Genomic DNA, 4,816 nt, shown 5'->3' with positions numbered 1-4,816 from the left:
AACACGCACTCGGCATGTGTCCAATAGGAATCAGAGGGTGGCTCCCTCCAACGAGCTCTGAACCTAAGGTATGTAAAACTGAGGTCGCCATACGCTCAAGAGAGTTGACTGAATCCAACACAAGAAGCTGAAGAAGTGTGACCAATGCCTGGACCAGCACTCTGGAAAGGATTGTCCCTCATCCCAACACTACAAGGATAAGCAGAAGTGGTGAGATTTAATCTCAGAGACTGCATTTCATCTTCTATTCATTATTAAGAGTATATGACTGTAGGTTATTTTAATACAAATGTCGGTTATCTTCCTGGTAACTTGAGGTCTCTCTTGTAACCATTTTTTTAAGATTTTAATTCCTTTTTTTGTGAATAAAGGCAAATTGTCCCACGAGAGATTGAAAAGAATTGTTTTAAGCAATTTCTTTTAATATTCTAACCTTGTCCCTTTTGGACCAATCCATTCAAACTGTACTAACCACATTCTTCAAAGTGCCTTAAAGACAAGTGTATCCTTGGAAGTGTGATAAATGTGTTAGAAAGTGAGAATTTATTATCATAAATAAATATAATGAGAAATCTTGGTAATTTGCTTTGTTCCTTGCTTGCTCTGGCAGGACATATATACTAAAATTGGAAGATTAGCATGGCCCCTGTGCAATGATGACACACACATTCATGAAGCGTTTCCATATTTTTGATGTAACTGTTGTGACTCTAGTCTGTGATAATTGTTTGCAAGGCTATATTGTGTATGTAGTTCACACCTAGAACATTGATTGTGTCTACACTTGAGTGGTGAATGGTTAATTGTATACTAATGTGGTTCTGGATGAATTGATAAATTACTGGTCAGTTAAGAACAGGTAAGTATCCTGATTTGAAAATATTGTTCAAGGTATAAATTGACCTGAAGAGAACCTAGCATTAAACTAGTAAGCTAATGCTCCCTGGACTCAATAACAAGGGTTATCTTGTTAGAGTCTCCCATATATTGTCAAACCTACTTTGTTAGATTTCAGCTTAAAAATCTGACTGGCTTCCTGGTAACGTCATAAATTGACCCCCTTTCATGCTTACAATATGATGTACACTTGTGCCTTTTTGGCAATATACTCATTAGAACACACGGTATAAGAAAAACAACTTAGAGCCAGACAATCTTCCTCCAAATTTTACATGTCTTTATAAGCCCAGTGTATTAGCACTAAATCATCATACCACACAAAAGTGAAAGTATAAATTTTCACACATACAGGAACACCTGCACTAAAGTACTGAAACAGATTAGCCGATATTCAGTTGTTGCTTGCAGTAAGTCAACATGTACCTATAGTTATCACGCTGTGCCACCCAGGATACCATATTATCTGCCTGTGACTCAGAATAGGGTGATCTCAGATACCACTCTATGACTAATGTGGGTAAATGTTTAATGGTGACCATGGTATACGATTTATTCTCATATGTTAGTGAATGACAGTCTACTGGGCAATGGATACAGAACTCATGAGAGATGCTCTCAACCGAATGAGGGGATATCAAATAGGTATATGACCATGAAAATGTTGACGCACAAAACCTTTTGCACTCAAAATCAAGCTGGCTATATTTGGAACATTTTGTGTTATTTTGTTCAGTTGAAAACTACTGTTACTTGATACTCTGGGGCAAGAGGAACCTCAAGGCTTCATAATTTCTGAGGCACACAAGTGTGGACAACTGGAAATTCCATGGCACAAATTCTGCAGGATAATTCTGTGTATTCAAATTTTGAAGGTTTCAATAGAAAGTGTAAAGACAAATAACATGCAAGTCTTTTTGAGAATAATGATTTGTTCTCTTTTTGTGAGGCTAAGGTCTACAACTCCTCAGAAATGTTCACTAAATTTTATGAGCCTCTGAGTGTCCAATTTGACACACCTCGTGTCCAATTTTCGGCGGTGTTGAGGATCTGCAACTCCGAATGACATCAGTGGGAGCTGTGAGTCAAGTGTCAAACCAGGCCTTGAAAGACTGACTAAATTAGGGAGCATGTCTGAAAATATAGCTGTCAGTGATCTGGATCTAAGATTTTTCTCTGGATGCAGGAGAGCGATGTCACTGAAGCAAAGTGCTGTCTGTGCCACTTTAACTATAATTTTGGAAAAACAAACAAACAGTTTTGTTAATTTTATTCGGCTCCATCCAAGAGATAACATTTTGTCCAGTTCCCATATATAATAACCGAGCTGTGCTTTTTAAAAGTCATTTTTAATTAATCTAGTTATGCGAGCCAGGTGAGATTAATTGAAGTCATAAACAGGAATGATTACAAATAACAAAAATCCCATCAAAACCAGAAGTGAAAGAGAACACTTAGACAAAACAAACCTCAGTATTGTGGAAAATCTCATTGTACCAGACAGCATTATGTCAAAACTGTCATCACCTCAATTTCGAAGAAGCACTGAAAGATATTAAAACATCTCCAAAAGGAGATAGATACTGAATGGAACAATGGCATTACTTTTTTATGTATGTGTTATGAATTCCACATTTGGTAGAAGGAAAATCTATAGACCAGGTTCTGCCTAATTTCCCACAGGAGAGCAAGGAAAGAGGAGAACATACAAGGGTACTACAGCTAAGCCAGAACATTGGTTCCTAGGCTTCCCAAGCACATGGAAGGAAGTTATAGCACCATTGGTATTCCTAAGCACAACATAGGAAGTCGGGTCTGATACAAGCGGAGCCTAATTGCATGGCTAGCCATCTAGAGCCAACAATGGGAAGCAGTACATGTTACAACTACTGCTTCTCTGTGTGTTTCCACGGCATATGCCAGAAGGAATTCTATTTCTCTTCTTCCTCCTGGGCAAAATGCCTCCACAGTACACTGTCTGCCTCATCTGTCAACACAAGAGTGGCTAACTAGTGCCATAGTCGGGCCCTATATTATAGATTCTCAAAAGTAACACCTAACAGTATTAATATTAACATATAGCTTACTGCACATTTTTGTCTTTTGCTACCCAAAGAGCTAGACTGCAATCTCATTTACACCAAAGTAAGTCTGTAGTCCCTCATATAAGGTCAATAGTTACTGCAGATTTACAGTGCTAAAGCAGAAAGTAGAATCTGTCATCTTTTGTAGGGCCATATGTTATTTTAAGCCTTCAAAAAAAGAAAAGTTTTTTTCCAAGCTATCTTTAATCTTATTTCTTATTTGTAGTTGTAAAATAAATGAATAATAATGCCTAGCAATTATGTAGTACTCTTCATCAGTACATCTCAAAGTGCTTTACAAAGGAGTTCTCATAATCCCCATTTTGCATATGGGGAAACTGAGGCACAGAGCAATTAAATGATTTGCCAAAGGTCATACAGCAGAGTCAGGAACAGACCAGTGCTCTAGCCACTAAGCAACACTGCTTCCAGAGTACAATAAATGATTCCACCTAGAAATTCTTACAAATCATACAACAAACTAGTAATGTGATTAAACAAAAAAATTCCAATCAGTATTTGGATTTTAAATACACCAAAGAATGGGTTTGTTCACATCTGTGGTTATGGTACAGGTTCATCTATATTTTCTCTAGTCTGGGCAAAGCTGACAAGTTGAGATTAGTAATGTACAAATTATGCCAGTCCTTACACTGAAACATAACAAGCCCAAATTCAAGTATACCAAAGATCTGACAGCCACCCCATTTTAAACAAGCAAATGATTAAACACAAACAGCTTCTGAAGAGATTGGAAATGAAAAACAATAGTTGTTCTAACAGCATGGAACAAAGGCTTCACTGTAAAATTCTTTAGTTTGTTATTAAAGAGGCAGTGATTTAAATGCATTCGTTGTAGCTTGCAGCTTGTTAATAATGCATTTAGTACAGTTTTGTGTTGAATAATTTTGTTTTAATGCAGGAAGCATAAACCTGTTTTATGTTAACTGATATTTAATGAGCAGGGTAGAACCTATCAAGGCCTGAAATTGATGGATCACACGTCCAGAAAATGCATAATGTGATAAGAAGAAAATTCCAGTGCAAGCTTTCTAATAATTAAGAGTGCTTCTCTTAGCAAATAAGAAAGATTTGCACAGTATTTGTCATATCTGCTTAACTTGGAATTAATCAAATAAGGAGAGCAAAGCTGATGATTTTTTCTTGTGTTTTGATCAAGAGATGAGAAATTTGTGATGAACCTAGACTTCTGGGTTTTTAACATCTGAGCATTTTCTCTCATCAGAAATCACTTTGTATGAAAATGTTTAATATTAATCTAATTTGTTGCAGTAAAAATAAAAAAAAGAGTTAAAACAGGTCACAATCAAGCCTGGAGTGATGAAAGGAGAATGATCTCTTGCAATAGAACCAAACATTTATAGCCCAATCCCTACTAAACCCTTCAGTCTCCCCCTCCCCCCACTCCCATGAATTCTGAATAATGAATAATTTGAATAATCCATTTCTGTGTAAAAGTAGTCAGCCACAAAAGGATGGTGTTTGAAGGCATATGCAATTGCAAAAATGCCTGTCCAGTAAAGAGAGCTACTACAAAATAACGTACCTTTCTAAGAAGTCATGTTTTAGATATGTTATAATAATACACGGAGGGTGATTATAACCCTGCAATTCCCATACTTTTTGTGTGTGTGTATGTGCTTCTGTCTGCTTCAAACATTTCTTAATCCTTTCCCTGCTGTCACTCTTTTAGCAAGTTCTAGCCTACTAACATTACAGATTCTCAGATGAACACTGCAAGTTTACATAAAAAGGAAATACTGTGTCTTATTTATAACTTTCAGCAAAATGCCAAAGCTGTAATTCAAGTTCCT

The 4,816-nt window shown here is 36.6% G+C and overlaps 1 pseudogene; it reads left to right on the top strand.

The window, feature by feature from the left end:
- Positions 1-598: 598 nt before the first annotated feature.
- Positions 599-691, top strand: LOC116821385 (U6 spliceosomal RNA; annotated as a pseudogene).
- The last annotated feature ends 4,125 nt before the right edge of the window (positions 692-4,816 follow it).

Source organism: Chelonoidis abingdonii, chromosome 2 (genome assembly GCF_003597395.2).
Source record: "Chelonoidis abingdonii isolate Lonesome George chromosome 2, CheloAbing_2.0, whole genome shotgun sequence".
Classification (NCBI taxonomy): Eukaryota; Metazoa; Chordata; order Testudines; family Testudinidae; genus Chelonoidis; species Chelonoidis abingdonii.
The sequence above is the reverse complement of the archived record's forward strand: the minus strand, read 5'-3'. Positions and strand labels throughout refer to the sequence as shown.